This window comes from Trachurus trachurus, assembly GCF_905171665.1.
Source record: "Trachurus trachurus genome assembly, chromosome: 18".
Taxonomy (NCBI): Eukaryota; Metazoa; Chordata; class Actinopteri; order Carangiformes; family Carangidae; genus Trachurus; species Trachurus trachurus.
In genome coordinates this window covers 24,630,715-24,649,640 of record NC_139909.1, presented here as the reverse complement: position 1 = coordinate 24,649,640, position 18,926 = coordinate 24,630,715, and positions in this window count along the sequence as shown.

Genomic DNA, 18,926 nt, shown 5'->3' with positions numbered 1-18,926 from the left:
TAACACATTTTAAATGTTTCCATAGTGCATTTATATTCAACTTCATTTTATACAAAAATCACCAAGTCTAATATGGTTGTTGCAACCAGAAAAGGAAAGGCCTAGCTATTTGAATTTAATAATAACAATATTATGAATATGAATTCAGCATTTTGCAGTGAGCACCCACTCTATTTCACACTCGACTACAGACCACCAGTGTACCATCCTCTCTCTCATTACTGGACCATTCTTCCCCCCGGCTCACTTTCTCCAGGGTCGTTCTCTTGTTTTTCTCTCCCTCCCTTTCAGGAGTTTGGGCTGAGTCCTTTTCCAGTGGGGAAGTCCGGGCCTTCTCCCTCACAACGCTGACCGACTCCAAACGTCTTGTCTGTGAAGCTTCATTAGAATTCATTTGTTTGAATAGGTTCATTTCTCCTTCAGTCGCTCCCTCCCTCATTCCTCTTTTTCAGCTCGGGGAAATGTGTATTAGCATAAAAATATCCTTTACCTCACCTTGATTAGCTGCATTGTAAGTGTTCTTACTGTGTGAAATGTTGTTGTACCAAGGTTCCAAATAATTTTCAGCAGATGAAAATATTCCTCAGTGGCTCAGATGAAATTACTAGAAACAGAATTGCTCCTGTTGACATCAAATGATGGCAGTGAATTGCCGGTTCAGCGAGCAAACTGCTCCTCTGGTCAGTGAAGTCTGCCACACAGTGAAAAATGACTGTTTGAGAGGGGAATAGAAGTACACAGCCTGGACAGTGGTTCTGAGGATCCATCAATATATGATATGCATATGCACGCATATACATGTCTGAATGAGAGGGATGAAAGCACCTGTGTATACAACACAGTCTTATCCTTCAGTGGTTGTGCAATTTAGTCACGAAGTACAAATAAAAACAGCAGAGAGTCTTGTGAAGATACAAAATGGACGGAGACAGAGAGGCAGGCAGGCCAAAATTAAAGCCATGAGTCTGTGAGCTCAGAACTAATGACAGGCTGCCATGCCAAGGAGGGGCGGAGGGGAGAGAGGGATGAAAGGATGGAGAGATAAATAAGGAGGACAGAGAGTCTATGAGGGGCTGTTGTTGCTGCTTGGACCAGATGAGGCCAAAGATATACAGCATCACTTAGTAAAATGAGAAAACACAGAGAGATGGATGAGAGCTACAAATATAAGAGAAAGAAAGTTTACACATGCACATATACAGTAGACACATGGATGCAGCACGCAGACACACACATACAGTACACCCAGCAGGAATAAGCCTCTGGCTGCAGCACAATGAGCTCAGGGTCTTTTTAGGAAAGTGGAGCAGGCCTTGGAAGGTTTACTTTGCTTATTACACTATGATTAGTCCACAGACGTAGGTAGGCTTTGTTCAGACACTGGGGGCCAAGGCATGCTCCACCTGATCAACAGCTACACACAAACACATGCATGCGCACAAAAACACACTCACAAATTCAAACACACATAGGCTTACACAAGAATGCATATGCATACATGCGTTCATGCACAGCCCCTAACGAGCACACTTGAATCTGACCCTCGGGGATTAACACATGAAATGAACTTGACGACCCCTGCTCGGTGGACACAGACTCACAATGTGATACAAACGCACACATACAGACCACACTCACACAGAGACACACACACTTGTAGCCAGAATCTTTTCTAGCCCCTTGACCCAGGCTGACAGCGCCCTGTGTTCTCTACCCACTGCAAAGAGAGGTCCAGTGATAATGAAGCCAGAATGGAGAGTTCAGACAGAATTACAGCTGGAACGCTGCCAGAGCCACATCACTGTGTATGTGTGGGGGTGTGCGTGTGTGCGTGCCGTGCGTGTCTCCGTGATTAGATAGAGGAGAACAATAAGTGTGTGCCTGTGCAGCCAGGCAGAGTGATGTTTAAATACACCTTTAATAACAGACCAGTGGGTCAGCACAGAGACAGGCCTGCAGCTGCTGAGTGGCTGAGGAGAGCAGAACAGATTGGCGCTCTATCAGGTAGTGTGTTTGTTTTGCTATCTCTTTAAAACCGCTGTGTGTTTAATACTGTCATTCCTCCATTTAGTATGAGCCTCCTGTTTCATTTTATTCAAGACTTCTCATTTGCTTATCAGCACCTGTCTCAATGTTATTGACCCACACAGCTCTGCTTTATTTTGGTCTGTATACCCGTTTTATGAAGTGAGATGAATGAAAGTTGAGCATTTAACCATATAAAGAGCATGAGAAGAAGAGCAGGGTAGAACTGCATGCCACGATATGGAAAAGAGTGAATTGAGACAAAAAAGTAGTAGAAGCCTTGAAATTTTGCTGGAATTGTGAAATGTTTCATTTATGTTTCTTGAGTGAGTTAAAGCAGAAATGGAACCTGCCACTCTGGTAACTGTTGGCAGCTCTCATTCACATATTCAATATCATCTTATATTTCCTGAATTATGATTTTTTTTTTTTAACTTTCATTTATGTGTAGCACACACACACCATCATCACCTAATTATACAAATAGTATTTTTGTAAGTTCTAATTTGATACTGACCTCACACAAACAAAAAACCCCAGGCTTTACCACACTGCAGTGACAGACTGTAAACACATATGTTGTCCATATGCTGGCAAATTCAGCCATTTGCTGAAAGTCAAACTGAATACTATGAACCTGTGCATGTGTAAGGGTCTGCTGGTAAATATCCCCTGCAGGTGAAAATGACTAAATAACATTGGTGTGCAAGAGGGTGCATCCAGTTGTCTAGCTCCTCCTGAGCAAATAGGGCAATTTAGCTGAAGAAATAACCTGGCTGTCACATACGAAGAGTTAGTGGATGACATGAATGTACTGAAATTTCATTTCACTTAGACGACTAGTGTTTTAGAGCTCAATTATTCATATGGCTTCACAATCGAAGCATGTTATTATAGCTGGATCAAGTGACAACAAAAACTCCAGAGGATCTCAAGTCATCTTGCTTTTCTAAATAAGAACGTGTGTTGTATCTGCTCTGACACCGGCGGGGCCTGGCCTTTAATCTGTTCAGAGTGGCTGGTTAGAAGCAAAGTGAATGGACATGAGTGCGTGTGTGGATTCCTGTAAGTGATTAGATGCAAAAAAAAAAAAAAAAGCAAGGACTAAGTGTTCCTGTCAGTGTTCATCAGGTTGCCACTGTGTCTGTATTTCCCAGGCTGAAATAATGGGATCGTCCATGTGGTGGTGCTAGGACTCCGCAACCATGACGAGCTTCAGTGGGGAGGTGAAGTGGCCTCTGTCAGCTGAGTGCAGCCGCAGTGCGCTTTCTCACAAGAAAACTGCATTTTCATGTCATTGGACTGAATGCATTGGGACATACATACACAGGTTCATTAATTTAAAGTAAAGCTGTGTTCATTTTATATATGGTACATGTATAGAGATTATTTGTGTTGTATGATAGTTTTAAGTCATCCTGAAGAGGGACTGACTGTAGCATCACATGAATCTACAAATGTCATTATGCTCACATACATGTGCTATAAGATGTGCCAGAATAATGTGTGTTTTTGTGTGTTCCAGCGTCTCACTTGAAGAAGGTCTGGCTGACAGCAGCATCACAGAAGTAGTCATTGATGTATGTGGTTAGAAGTCGTCTGTCCCAGTCGTCTGTGACATGACCTCCATAGTTGACCCCAGCGATCAGGTACTTGAGAGCGTCCCAGGGAATCTCCTCATACTCATCCAGGTACAGACTCAGCAGACTCTCACTCACCTGGTGGAGCACCAAGAACACTGTTTAACCCAGTGACTTTGAAATGCAGAACATCACACTGAGGGCAAGTGAAATGATCTTCTGTAGAGATTAGATGGAGTGGAGAGACAGACATTTTAACAAAAGGCCATAAGTACTGATCAGACTCATGCACTTGAAGTAGACTGTCATTATCCATCAGTCTGATCAGCCTTTACTCTGACAGCCTATAAAACGGCCTCTCTGCTTGACTTAAGCCTACATTTGTGGTTTAGGGCAGATTACTGAATAGAAAACATCAGTCAAGCAGAAATATCACTCAGTCACGACCAATGGTACATCTTCACTGTACCATTCACTATTTTTAACTACCCAAAGTCCACCTGATGGCAGATGGCTGACACTGTTAATCTCAATACCTTCAGTGTCACGCCTCAAAGTCAAAATCGTTGAAGCCAGAGACGATGTCCCAGTCCAGCTGTAGGAACAGGTCCATGTCCAACAGGATGCTGTGAAAAGACAGAAGGAGGGCATGCTCATTCACGTTCACCTTCACACCCTGAGTGCAATAGGGGGCAGTGTTCCCACCATGACAGAAGCAATGTTTGAGATTCTGTCATTGTCTTCCATAGATGTAGATCTGATGTACATCCTTCAATTGATATTTTCATATGTTCACATACTGTAGGTTCTCATTCTGGGCTTCAACACAAGCACTTCCAACTAAAATGGTTTGTGGACACTTGACGTCTACAGGTGAAGAGCTGAGGTTTGAGGGTCAAGTGTGACTGAGGCTTTTACACCTTTACAGTGGCTGGTCCACCACTAGAGAGAGAGAGAGATGGGACTGGAATCAGTGTAAACGCCTCCCAGTAACAGATGAAAAATACAGACAGGAGACCAGGGGGACAACAGAGGGGGACAATGTGCAACAAAAGTCCACAACAAGGGTCAAAGCCCAAGCACTGTGTTGCTGTGATACAGTGTGAGCTCAGCTGGGAGGCCTGTCTATTTCTCCTGCTTGTTTTTGAGCGACAGGGAGTGCTTTATCTTCAGTAGACGTCGACTTTGACTTTATCTAAGCTTAATGAGAGACGTAATGAATCAATCAGGTGTATAATGTGCAGTATATTACAGAGTGCAGAGGTCCTAGCTGGGTTACTGCACAGGGCAGGACTTGATTTATAAATCGAGCCATTGTCTTTCAAGCAAGGTAAGAATTCTAAAACAATGAAGGACTGGTCCCTGACTGGATCAGCTCTTGCCAGGAGTGAAACATTTGTATGCTGATTTTCAGCAGCAGCTTGTTTCATTAAATCAGAATAAAACAAGTTGCTGCATTAAAATACAGTATGGTAAGAGGGGAGGATGATTGGATCTTTATATAGTTTGAAGTTGCAGTTGGTTGTGTAGCCGGGGCATTATAACTGGTATGCATCTAGATGAGGGAGGACATGGAAGGGTGAAAATGAATCAAAGGAAAGACGATAAAAATCGACTTTCCCAAACAAACAAATTGCTTGATGTATAACAGTGACATTTCGGTGGTTATAGAGAGGCGTGTCTGAAAGGCAACAAACCGTACTGACAGTCAGGCCTCCACGGCTACAATAAACAGCTGCAAATCACGCTGATGAGCCCGAGAGAGCTGGGAGGGAGTGGGTCGATATGGGGAGCGAAAGATTAATCTGAATAAACCAAATCAATCAAATATTCATCAAGTACTTTGTGCACTTTGTCAACCACAAATGACACTTAATCCTAAAAGAAACACTTGTGGGTGGAGTAAAAAAAAACTAAACACCAATAACACACAGAACAAATCAGTGACAGAAGAGAAAGAAAGATGGAGCAATCGGTGTTGTGCAATATTTGACGGCCTCTTTGATCATACTCTTGGCAGCATGGGGCTGTCCCCGGTCCAGAGAGGACGCGGTGGTGGTGCTGGCTCATGGCAGAGGCCTGAGCCGGCTGCAGCAGGGCCCTGGAGGGGAGGGGAGGGGTCCTGCTGGGGGAGCCCTGCACTACCTGGGGAGTGGGCAGAGAGAAAGGAGTCAGCAAAGAAGGAAAAAGAAAGTGAGACTGGATGAGCCAACACGGTGTAACTCGCTCGACACGTCATAGTAACCGTGTGATGGGATTCTGAGAGATTCAGAGTTTTCGAGTGAGGTTACAATCAAATAGAATTACACAAATGAGATGTATGAAACATTTGTTTAATTTAAAATTGATACACTTTTGAACTTAAACTGGAGCGCCGAGCGTCACAGCTGCATCGTGGCATCGCCTCAGTCTCTGGAGGCCATTTTAGCCATCAGAGTCAATCAGATGGGGGCTTACGGTGGAGTGTGAGTGGGTGGGAGGGCTCAGTCAGAAAAGCCAGACACAGAGAGGAAGAGAAAGGGAGACAGCCGCATGGAGGGGACGAACATGAGAGAAAAGAAGCAACGGGGATTGATGGGATAACAGCTGACACTCACAGCTTGTCGAGCGGCAGAGCGAGCGAGCTGCTCAGCAACGCGGGAGCCGAGGTTTTTTAACAATGAAGGGGGTGACGCAGACGGAGATGTGTTTCTGACGCAGGGAGTACATTATCGACAGCTTCTGCAGCTCATTACAGCTGTTCTTCAAAATCAGCCCGAAAGAGGAGCAACAGGCAGGAAAGGCTACAGAAGCACACAGGAAACATGAGAGGGAGGGTTGGACCGATAGGCTGATGTAAACCAAGACGGTTGAAAACACAAGGATGAAACAACAACGAGGGAATAAGACAGAAAGAGTTTACTGAATGTTTTCACTACGAATGCGTAACAGTGAAACTTTCGCCAACTTGCCGAATTAACACAAGTCGTGAATCACAGCCGTACATCATTAACTGAGCTAGATAAACACTAGACTCCACACTAAGCTGAGGGGAGAGAAAAATGTTGGCAGCGGCAAAAATCCTCCTGTGATCACATTAATATTGAGCTCAACTTTGTCAAATCTAATTCCCACTGACGGAATAAAGCAACAGAAGTGAGTGACAGATATCCACAAACCCACACACTCCCTTGCTCTCTGCTCTTCTCAGTGAGTCAGCCATGAATAGATCCTCAGTAGTCAGAAGAAAGCAGGAGAGAGGACATGTATTCATCATCACCAGGGTATAATAATATACGCACACTGCAGGGGGACTGTTTTCTCAATCAAATACACAAAGCATACAGTTGTACTCCATTGTCACTGTCACACTTAAGTGAAACCTTGAAATATTTCTGCAGGCATTAGGAGAAGCGCGACAAAGACGCAAACGCCGTCATTCTGCCTTACTTAAACACACGTACACCTTCGCTCACAACCGACTACACTTCCCCTTTATTGTTGCCAGTGTGCAGAATATTCCTGCTGCAGCAATAACACAATAAAAACCTAGTGGGCAAAGCGAAGGCTGCTGTCTCAGAGGTGCCGTCTGAACAAGTGGATGGAAATGCAGAAGCCGTGCAGCTTATCCAGCTCCGTGATGTCGTCCCAGCTAACCGCTCTGACACCGACTTACTCTGAAAAGCAGAGTGTGAATGAAGGGGCTGTGTTTCAACTTCTTCAGAACTTTCTGCACAGTTTTACACTGAAATTCACAGTGGACCGTGTTTTGGGACATGACGCGTGTTCCAAGCCTTTGAAAGTAAAAAAAGATTTGTCCTGCTGGATTATATCAAATCAAAGAGGATGCAAACCCAGTGTTTGTGTGTGTTCTGTTTTTCTTTTGAGTCCTCCTTGGAGGAAGAAGCTGGACTCATCCGCGTTGACTTGGCACACATCTGGAAGCTGAGCAGCAGCTTTTGGAACTCGCACACATCACAGCGAGTGTACCTGCAGAAGTTAAACACACACACTGTGTTACCTTAAGTTACTCCTAAGAATCACAGCAAGTCTCCAAAACCACTGGTTCCAAACCTGGGGGGCTGGGTCAGCTGAATCTAAAGGGGCACAAAATATTCAACACAACAGGAAACTAGGTCTGTTGGTGTTCTCCTCCCAGCTTTACTTTTTTTTCTCATGAGTTACTGGATCCTTTAGCCTCTAAACATTATTCAAATTACTCTCTAGTTAAGCTGCTCGCAACTCATCTATATATACATGTAGTAATTGGGGGTTGCAAGAGGAATTTGTCTTCATTTTTAGGAGTCACAAGCCAAAAACGCTGGAAACCACTGTGCTAGAATGACATCCACACCTTCAAGGCATGTTTCACTGGGTAGACAACTATACAATTCTAATGGAAACACAAAGCTACTACTTGTTTCAGTCCAATGTTCATTGTGAAGCAAAGCAAAACCAAACCACATCCAATTACCCTAACTAGTCTGACACTAATTCACAAAAATTTTATGCGACTTAAAGGGATAGTTCAACATTTTGACAAATTGGCCCATTGCCATAATCGCTATAGTCTTAGTAGTAGACTAGGTTCGTTACCTTTAATTGTTGGTGCAAGATATTTATAGAATGGCGGAGCAGAGCCGCAAGCTGCTCAGAGCTATGCTACGGAGGCTGATGGGATTTCTTGGTTTCCCTCATCAACCTCATCAAATACAAAATCCAACAACCCCAAAATGCTCTCGAGGACAAGTTGTGACCTGCACATTCACCACACTATGAGATAATAACGGAACGTTACGAGACAGAGTTGTTTTCGAGGGAAATGCAGAGACTGCTTGCCGAAAAACTGCCCCCGACAGGAACGCGCATCAGCGGTTTTGCACGAATTTACCTTGAAAACAACTCGTAACGTTCCGTTATTATCTCGTAGCGTGGTGAATGTGCAGGTCACAACTTGTCCATGAGAGCGTTTTGAAGTTGTTGGATTGTGTATTTGATGAGTTTGATGAGGGAAACCAAGAAATCCCATTAGCCTCCGTAGCATAGCTCTGAGCAGCTCGCAGCTCTGCTCCGCCGTTCTACAAATATCTTGCACCGACAATTAAAGGTAAGGAACCTACTGCTAAAACTATAGGGATTATGGCAATGGGCCAATTTGCCAAAATGTTGAACTATCCCTTTAACCAAAACATTACAAATCCTCCCCTGAAACTATGTCACAAAACTGTACCATAACATTTCTAGCCTGATAGTGTCACTGCCTTCAGACAATGGGCAGGTGTAGATATGTGTGTGCATACATTCAGTGTGTGTGCACTGTGGTTTCATCATACAGTACTGTCCAGGGTTTAATAGTGTGAATGCAGGCTCATGCTCGAAGTGCCAACACTTTTGCTGTAATTCTGAGAACAAGCTGACTAAGAACAAAGTCGGAGCTATTCTAAAAGTTTGATCCCAGCAGAGAGCTTAGAAGAGGTTGAGTGAGGGGAGAGAAAAGAAAGGTACAGAGGAAAAGGAAAGGAACAAAGGGGAAGCAGCTAATAGTTTGGAGGATCTAGGAATAAAATATTTATAAGGTAAAATAAGGTTCCTTTAGTCCATCCGTCAGCATTGCTGCAGTGGAAATTAGTCTCTGCTCTAGTCTACTCTCCACCTCCACAGTGCCCTTCTACAATACCCAGCTGTGTTAAATAGGCTCTTTTCTCACTCTTTGGTCTGTATTCTTGGGCTGTTTCCATATAAAAAAAATACTACAATGTACCACTCCATATGTCATGTTATGTGAGTAGTCTTCATTTGTCTCAAGAGCTACATTTAAGTCTTCCAGATGTATTATCAAATGTTTACTAATCCTCCCACAGCTCTCCCCTTTGCCTTTGAGTCTGTCTTTAAACCATGTTTTGACTGACCTCAGCACTGCTTTGCATCTTCAATCAGTCCCTACTTCCTCACATTTTCTCCTCTCCACTCACACGACATCCACATCATCCATCCTTATCATCCCTGGCCCTCTGTCCACCACTGATTATTTGCCTTCTTCCTCCCTGCTCCCTCATTAACAGTAAAATCCTCAGCATTGCTGTCAATTACCCGTCAACTGCAACATGCGTCTGGCTGAGGGGCACTGGGTAATGATTCCCTGTAGGTTTATCACTGTAAGAGACCTCTTTCACAGAACACACAGTCATCTGACCCACAGAAAATAGAAAAATACTGACTCAGGCAGCTTTAAGGAATAACTATTATTCATCATTTTGGCTTTGTAGTGTTAAATCTAATGTCACGGCTTCACAGAGTTAACACTATATATAAAATCAGTCAGTTCTAACATTGCAGATTGTAAATTTATATTTTACAAGCATTTAACGACAATTTTTTACCAGAAGAGATCATATCCTGCCCAGTCTCTTTCATTTTATCTCACCTTTCCCTTAGGTTGTCCCTTTACTTATTTCAAAATACATTTTTTATTCTTTATTCTTGCTGCTCTCCCTCCCTTTAGCCTGTCCTTTCAACCCTGAGACCTCTCTTCTTCTCTGTCCTCCTCAATCTTTGTGCAGTCCTCCCTCATCATTACCTGACCTCTGTGGTAGCAGCTTCATCTTGACCACAGTGCCTTTGTGGTTTTCCACTACTCTGTACGTTTCAAAATGGCAAACTACAATCTTTGATTTGCACAAATGTCAACTGATTTAAATATGTGGACGGTGGCGAAAAGTAATAATTGTATGAAAATTGAAAAAGTTGAGTTAACTGGATTTGATATTGAGATAAAATGAAAGACAGTCCAATTTGTTCAGTGAACAATACACTACATAGTACAGTTTGTATTATTATTTCAATATTTGGTAAACATGCTCTTAAAATGATCTTTGTTGTATTACATGAGAGCTGTAGTATTGGTTGTACTACTATTCTTTCACTATTCATAATGGATGGACAAAGAAACAGAGAGGGTCATTGATTATTGGCGAGTCAGAAGGAACAGATGACCAGGCCATTAGACAAATACGTCACTCTGAAACACTGCAGTTGCAATCTATAACTGCCACAACTCAATTGTCCCCAAATGTCACGCTGGGGCTACATTGTGAACTGGCAGCTGAACCAAGTGAGAGAGAGAGAGAGCGGATGAAAGGTCAGAGAGACCAAAGAGGAAGAAAGTGAATGGCACACACTGGGAAGAAATTGGCCAGAGAAAAGAAAGCAGAGAGAGCAGAGCTCCTGTGGAGACGAGACATTTTGAAAAGACGGAGGAGGATGAGAACGATTGGAACCTAAAGATTGGGATGGACAAGTGGTGAGGTGACTTACTCACTCCTTCACCTTTACTCAACCCCTGCTCTCCCTGTTTGATAGTACACACATCTCTGCAGACCACACGTTAAGGACTTAGGGGAAAACACAGAACTTCAGTGACACTTTGCTGAGAAACACAGACACAGAGTCCAGCTGCACAATTTCACTTCCTTGTTGAAATGATTGTGTCTTTATCCTCAAAAAATAATTGTATTACCGGTAATCCACAATAACACAAGTTATGTGTTATCTTGCAGATGGAAAACCTGAACAAGAAAAATAAAAATAAACTTTGGTATCAAGTATAAAGAGGCCTGTAAATCAGTTTAAAAAACATTCCGCCTCAAATTTTGTATGTGGGAGCACACTGTCCTGTTTTTGTGCTCCCTGCACTGTAAACACAAGGCCAAAACAACAAAGCTGTAGAGCACTTATCATGTTGTTTTATTGTTTTGGTGTCAACAGTTTTATCAGTTGTGGAGTAGAATCTTAAATTTGTCATTTCATAATTCATAATTTCAAAGTGAGCTAATGTGATTCAAAACAGCATTTTTTACTTTAACTGTGCTCTTGCTAAAACAAACGAGGCTTCAGACCAGAGAAGACAGAAACATGCCACACAGAACATACACACACATGAAAAGAGTTAAGTTCAGAAAGTGTTTAGAGAGGAAAGAAAAAACACAACGTCACAGTAGTTTTGGAAAACAGGAAGGATATGTTCGCTCCTGTAAACTTTCTTTGTAGCTCTGTCTGGCTTCCAAATGCTCATGTCTTATCTGATATCCAGTCAAAGTAAATCCCTTCACATTTCAAGAGCCTTCCTCAAATACGACCGGAACGCACTGCACTGAAATGCCTCCATCGATGGCAGTTCTAGACAATCTGGTTTCCATTACAGTATAAAGACCTGAGTACAGGCTTGTGTTCTTGTGTCAAGGCAACATGTTTCCAATGCACTGATTACTTTCCTCAACCTGTTAATGGTTGAGGCTAAATGACTTGAATTACACTCAAGTGGCTCGTGGATGTAGAGTAATAAAAACTGTGAAACTCTCCAACGGCTCCAAGTTTTCTGTTTGTTAAACCTCACTCACTCCCACTGGGGAAAACAAAGTGCTGTAGGCTGCAACAAATGCTTCGAGGGTCAATGGAAACAAGCAGTCGTAGGCAAACTAAGTGTTACATGTCATCAAAACAAAACAGGCAGGAAAGCAGCACTCTGGTCTGACAGTAATGTAACACAGAGCAGAGGATCCTGACACATGAGAGAATGGATTCCCCAAAAAGTTTTAATCAAATACTCACAACAATAAAGGCTTCTCATTCTTTGTGTGTGATTCCCACACAGAGAGTCAGTGTGTAATCATCTCCACAATCAATCAGGAGACACCAATAGAAACAACAGGAAAACAAATGTCACCATGCATTATGTTTTAATGGAGGCTAATGGGAGGGGCGGATAGAGACACATTTTATCAGCTGATTCAAAGTCTGTTCAGTCTTGGCTAAGTTCAAGTTCAAACTTCAAGGTGTCACTGTGTGTAGGCTCTGTGTAAAACTAACTGGTGAAACATGCCACAAACAGGTCAGCATGTTTGTGCAGGTACATTGTTTTCTATATCACCAAATAAAACACTATAATCAAAAACATATGTGGCCTTGCCCCAGAAAACAAGCTATGAGACAGTGAAATCAGAAGAATAGAGATGTCTACCGTGCTCTAATGAGTCCTCTGGCTCTTTTCATCTGTGTATTTCTGATCCACTTCAGAGCTCCACTTTGAGGATCCACCATCAGCTGCCATCTTGAAAAAAAGGAGAAGGCTATCTTTAACTTCAGACAAACAATGTTGTATAACAGTTAATGTACACAACAGCAAGAAGTGAATACAAGACAAAAGGAAGCAACCATTCAAAAAGCACCATGCAGAAAGAAAAGTAACCCTATACTGTAGATATCAGACAATAGTGTCATGGTTGGTCTCCTGTTCCCTGTTCCTGTCCTGTTTTATTTTGAAGTTCCATGCCTTGTCTTCCTGTGTTTTTCCTCCTTTTGTTACCTTATGTATTTAACCTCAGTGATTTGTTGGATCGAATGTGATCATATGTGTTCATCCCATGTTGGTGCCCGGTGTGAGTTCCTTTCTTTGCTTTCTAGTTAATACATATTTTCTCCATCACTCTGTACCTGGTTCTGAGTCTGTGTCTAAATGTTGGGTCCTTCTGCAAACCCTCAGCCTGACAAATAGAAGATGATCCAAACCTAGAAGTTCAGAGACACGGTCAGCTCCCAGGAACTCTTACAGAGATGTTTAAATCAAACTGGCTTGAAGCTATTTGCTGTAACTGGTTAGAATCCAATGAGTCTGATGCCTGAGCTTGTGAGGTTACAATACCTCAGCTAATAGATTAGTACAGTCACACAACACACTGGTCTCACTCTGAGTGCAACAGTGTAAACTCTGATTTTTTAATTCCAAAGTGTCTGTTCCTAAGTGAACTCACTGGACTACAACTAATCTCAGTCAATAAACCCTCAGTAACAGCTTGTGTGTAAATGCACTGCCCGCTGCCTCAGTGGAGGATGTGTCTGTGTGGGCCGGTCAGGTGTGAGTGTGTTGACCTCGTCTCTCACCGCTCTGGGGTTGGACAGGAAACTGTAGAAGAAATGTGTGTAACTCTTGTTCCTACAGAGAGCAGGGGCCCGACAAACACTGTGTCATCACCTGTAACACAAGAGACAACATTTTTTCATGAGGTTAATTTGTAAAAAAAAAAAAAAAAAAACCTCAAGGGCACAGAGAGCAGATATTTTTCTTTGTTGCTTTCCATCATCTTGATTAATCTCCTCCTCCGTGCTGCACTCATAATGACAGACATGTTTTCTTGTTTTGTGACCTTCTTTGTGATCTCGCCAATTCAACCAACTGCTTTGTGTTTGATGCGTTTTTATCTCTCTTTTTTCTGCAGTCTCTCTCTCTGATTGTGATCAAGATGAATATTTATTTCAGTGAAACAGTTCACGTGTACATCAACAAACTTCATCAGATTTTTCAGAACTTGAGAGAATTATTTCCCATGAATCACCACCCTTTGTAAGCAGCTTCTAATTTAAAAAGGAAAACTTGTAATGTGATGACATTGTGAATGTGAGACTTGAAATCTTGACTTATTTACAGTGAATTTTCACCTGCTCTAATCCTCTTTGAAAAGTCAAAAACAAAGAAAAACAAAACAATCAATCAGTAATAAGAGTAAATGAGGTTCCAATGAACAAGCCAGAGGAAGGATGGGGGAATTTGAATGAGTCACAACACAGGAGAAACAAGTCAGATGTGTAGAGGGAAAGTTATAGGTTCAAGGGTAAGTGCACTCATAGAAAATGCATTGGCAGCCAAATGCTTTTTAGTCTGTTTTCAGGTTTTGATTATTTACAGAAGCTCCAGTATTCCAACTCCACTCACATTCTGCAGTTCTTGAACCTTTTTATTTATTGACAAATTGCTTTTCATCCCTGTTGCTCGGGTTAAGAGGAATTCAGACCTGATTTTAATTCACTATTCAGCTGATATTTTTGTTTCTAGCCTAACAGAGATAACGGTATCACTTCAACAACTTGGCCGTGATATGTAAATGAAGATGAAAAAAAAGAGAAAAGAATAAACTGCAGGTTGAAAATGCTACAAATGATCCTTCAGGTAGTGAGATAAAGAAAACAGGGGAGGTCTTCCTGTGCTCCCTGGTTCTCTCTATGCACGGTGTGACTGTACACAATCTCGACTTGTCAGGTTTTACTCTGCTCATTTTTAGGGCACTTTAGTTCTTCCATTTTCTCTGTGTTTCTTTGCCACACTCCCAATCTCCTCTCTGTCAAGCCCAAATGGCTCTGTCTCCCTGCATCTCTCCTTTCAATTTCCTTCCCTTATTCAGCCCTTCATCCTGCGCTGCTGCTGTCTCCCCCCCAGCTGGCTCTTGGCCTCCGCCCAGGTGGGCTCTTTGCCCTGGAGGATCATGACAGCCTGCATCACTTGCTCCACCAGTGCTGGGGGACGGCCATGGAACTTGATCTTTGCCGTGTCCTCTTTAGTCTGAAACTTCATAGCAAATGAGAAAGGACAGAAAATGAAAGTGAATAGATGAGAGCATGGTAGATTGTTAGTATACTTGCTGATCCACATTTTAATTAATTAACTTTTTTTTCTGGTGAATGGAAAGCCAGACTTTTAGATATGAACTAATTCTGCCAGCAGCTTCTTACATTTAGTCCAATGAATGCAACATCCAGCAGGAACTGTAAGGAAATCTCTCTGCCATTGATGATTGTATCTGTAAAACTTAACTTCCGAATGGTGAAGAGATTTTCCTTAAAGATGTCACAGAGATTTCCAGATCTGGGCCAGTCCTTGCGAACACAGTTCTTGTCTCAGATAAACATTTCATTAACTTTTCATTCAGAGTTGGCCACAGTGGCTGCATCAGATCTTGACAATCTCAGTGACTGTACCTCAGTATCTAAGCCCTTTATGTCGTTAACTGATGACAGCATGAATGAAGAATATAAAATGCTGTTCTATGTTGTATACCAGTCACAGGTTGGACTACAACTACCACCAACCACAGGCACTACACATATTTATACTGTATAAGCAGACTAAGAGATCAGAGCCAGACCACTGGCTCTGTCAATCTGACATTACAGCATAGCAATACTTTGAACTAAATGCATATTTAGCCTAGTGTGTTAGCATGCCAATATTTGCTAATTAGTACTAAACACAAAATTAAGCCACGGCTGATGGAAAAAAAACATCAGGGAACCAAAGTCATTAGGATTCAACCTCTGGGGATCATGGATCTCACAGCGTACAATTTAATTGCAATCCGTCCAACTGGGGTTGAGAATGAATTCAGGTATCAGGGATTACTATGCAAACCCAGAACTAGTTGACTAACATAGCAAGGCTGAATGGCTGAAACCCATGTATATTCATGTGCACACAGACATACAGTACTTGCAAAGCTCTTGTCAGAGATTCCTCTTCATGAGCAGCACATGATTGGTTTGTTGTGGTCACCTCTGCAATGCTGTGAAAGATACGGAAGAAAGGAAATTACCCACAACAAGGTAATTTGTCTTAAAATATGAGCACATCTTCATCTGAATGACAATTATGAACAAACACAATCTCTCTTGGTTATGGTTGATTATAATTGTTTATGAATTGTGAGTGCATTGAATTTATCTAGATTTTGATTTCAATGAGGATCCGATCATATTAATCAATGCAAACAACCAGGTCATTCTAAAGGGTTCATTTACTTTTTGTCACACATTGTTTTGCCATATTGTGTAAAAGCTACAGTCTTGTTTCTATCAGCACTTCTTTACAACAAAGGTTATGGTCTGAACTCAATGTCCAGCAGTGTGTTGGATTTAAAAAATAGAGGGCAGCTAAATGTGGTGGGAAAAAAATGTTTGAGTTGCAACAAGCTAATATAGTGAAGTGCTATACAAAACGTACCCTCTGCTGCTCGTCTCCCCCTGTCTGTCTGTGTGCGGTGATGGACAGGAACCTGTCACAACGTGTCTGGAAGTCTGCCACCTGCCTCCTGGCCTCGACATCCGCAGACACGGCCTCCACCTTCTCCCATGTGTCACTGATCTTAAAGAGGCCACAGCACAGCTTGCTCACCTGCTCCCCTGCTCTCACACACAAACACACCCACACAGCCAAGATCATTCTCCCCCTCCTGCTTTTCAGACCCCACAAATACAGTCAACCCCCCCCCACACACACACACACACAAACAGATGAGTGGCAGGGATTTTAACAGACACAGGTGTTTAGTGAATTGAAAGTCAGTCAGAGCCATTTCTCCACAGAGGGCGATTAATGGAAGTCAGGAAGTTGGCAACTGTAAAGTGAGTGAGGAGAGAACTCCAACTGCAAAGAGCCAGAGTGCAGGTGCGTTAAGAGGAGTTTTTCTTTTCTCAGTTCTTCCTCCAGAGTTTGATAACAGCTCTTCTCATTATCTATGAATGATGAGTAACATTCACATGAGAGTTGAGCAGGTAAGCTATGCACTTTTGTCAATACCGTTTAAGTTCCACTCTTAAACATCTCACACCTCAAGCACATCACAGAACAAACGATGGTTGAAGATGAAGAAGTCAGAACACCTGGGGTTCTTTTCTTTCAAAAAGCCTGTAAGGCAAAAAATGATCCTTAAACAATGTCTCTATCTTCTGACAGCTGCACTGTGTTTCTGAAAATCAATGGAAACAGCCTGTACTCAGAGCAAATCATAGTTTCTTAATTGCCTCTGAGCCAGTTCTGGTTGGATAGGATCATCTTAAAGGACACAGCTGGAAAAATTAACAGAGAAATTAAATACGTTGTCTTTCCAGCACCATGGACAAGGCTCTACTGCTGCGTTAGATACTTGATAATTCAGGAAAATCAAGTTGAGTAACAACAAAAACATGAAGATAACTGACTGTAAAGACAACACAATATACAACCTTCATCAAAGAACATGTTTTGCAAAGGTCGTATTACATTATGATAAACCATACTGAGGAAAAATAAAAAGTATGAAAGCTATTGCTCTCTGACATTACAAGACAGTCAAAGCTAAATCAAGCATTGTGGGAAAAAAAGGCTGCAAAACCCTAATTTGAAATGAGGTCTGGTCGAGAGGCTTGCAAATGTAATTAAAGTCAGGTCATGTTTAATGGGCACGAAAATGAAAGCCTCCTGATGTGGAAAGCAGAAAAAAGCTCTCTGTTGCTCTTCAGCCATGTTCAGATTAGCGCCTTCACTCCAGACAGCGATTCTCTCCCTCTCTCTCTCTCCCTCTCTCCCTCTCTCTCTCTCTCTCTCTCTCTCGCTCCTTTTCAAAGGCTGCTGGACTCACAAGTTGGCCGGCATCAGAACCCTCGGTCATCAGCTGAGCATCTTGGCTCTCGGAGGCGGTCAGCGATAATGCAGTTGATGAGCACTGGCTGCAGAATGAGGCAGCTACACTGGGCGGGAGAAAACACACATAGATGGATTAAAGAAAAAAGAAAAAAAAAAAACGATATAACAATCCTCGTTATAGCCCTGTGAACGCAGACTCGAGTACAACAGGTAGGAACGAGGCGTGTGCTTCACTCAAGTATCCTTTCAAAAGTACCGCACTCGGCCCTGCTGCTGCTCAGATGTCGCAGACCGGCGAAAACACCGAGCGGCCTTAAACGGCACGACCCGCTTCAAACGCACAAGCAACAAAGAAGGTAAAGCAAAGTGTGTGTGAGAGCCACAGTGTGAGTCGGTGAGTTTAGCTGGTTAATTGGTGTAGAGGGGCTCCCTGAGCTCTAACAGTGATATGGATCCTGCTAGCAGCTAGTGGTCAGAGGGCCAGGACGCCTTGTCACCCAGAGAATGGTGATTAGCTCTGGCTAATGGTGCCTGCCAGCCCAATTAGTGGCATAATGTGTGACCACTACCCTGTGCCACTAATTACAACCAGGACGTGAGAGTGTGTGTGTGTGTGTGTGAGCGAATCACGGAGACAGAGGGGAAAGAAGGTGTTTTGTGCAAAAGAATGTGTGTGTGTGTGTGTGATGCAAGTAAGAGGGAGAATGAAGAAAGAAAAGTGTGTGTGTGCGTGTGTGGTGCGACTGTGTGCTGACTCTCCCTGCCACAGCATCCACCCTGTCATTTCCAATTACAGCGAGCCTGGGGTCTTTGCTACAGCAGCACCCAGCTTACCAGACCTCATTTGTTCGACACCAAGCGTCAATCAGCTATTAACACACTGATTAATGGTGAGACCTGACCCACTGTCCTCAATGTAATATTAAGAAGCTACCCAGAGAACCGCATGTAGGGATTTAGGACCACTAGTGTATTTCACTCTAATCGTGTTTTTGTGTTGATGTAGGTGACATCATCACAGTGAGACCGAAGAACAAAGTGCACATAAGAGTAAAATCACAGACATGAAGGAACAGAGCTTCTCTCCTGTTGTGTGTGTGTGTGTGTGTGAGGATGAA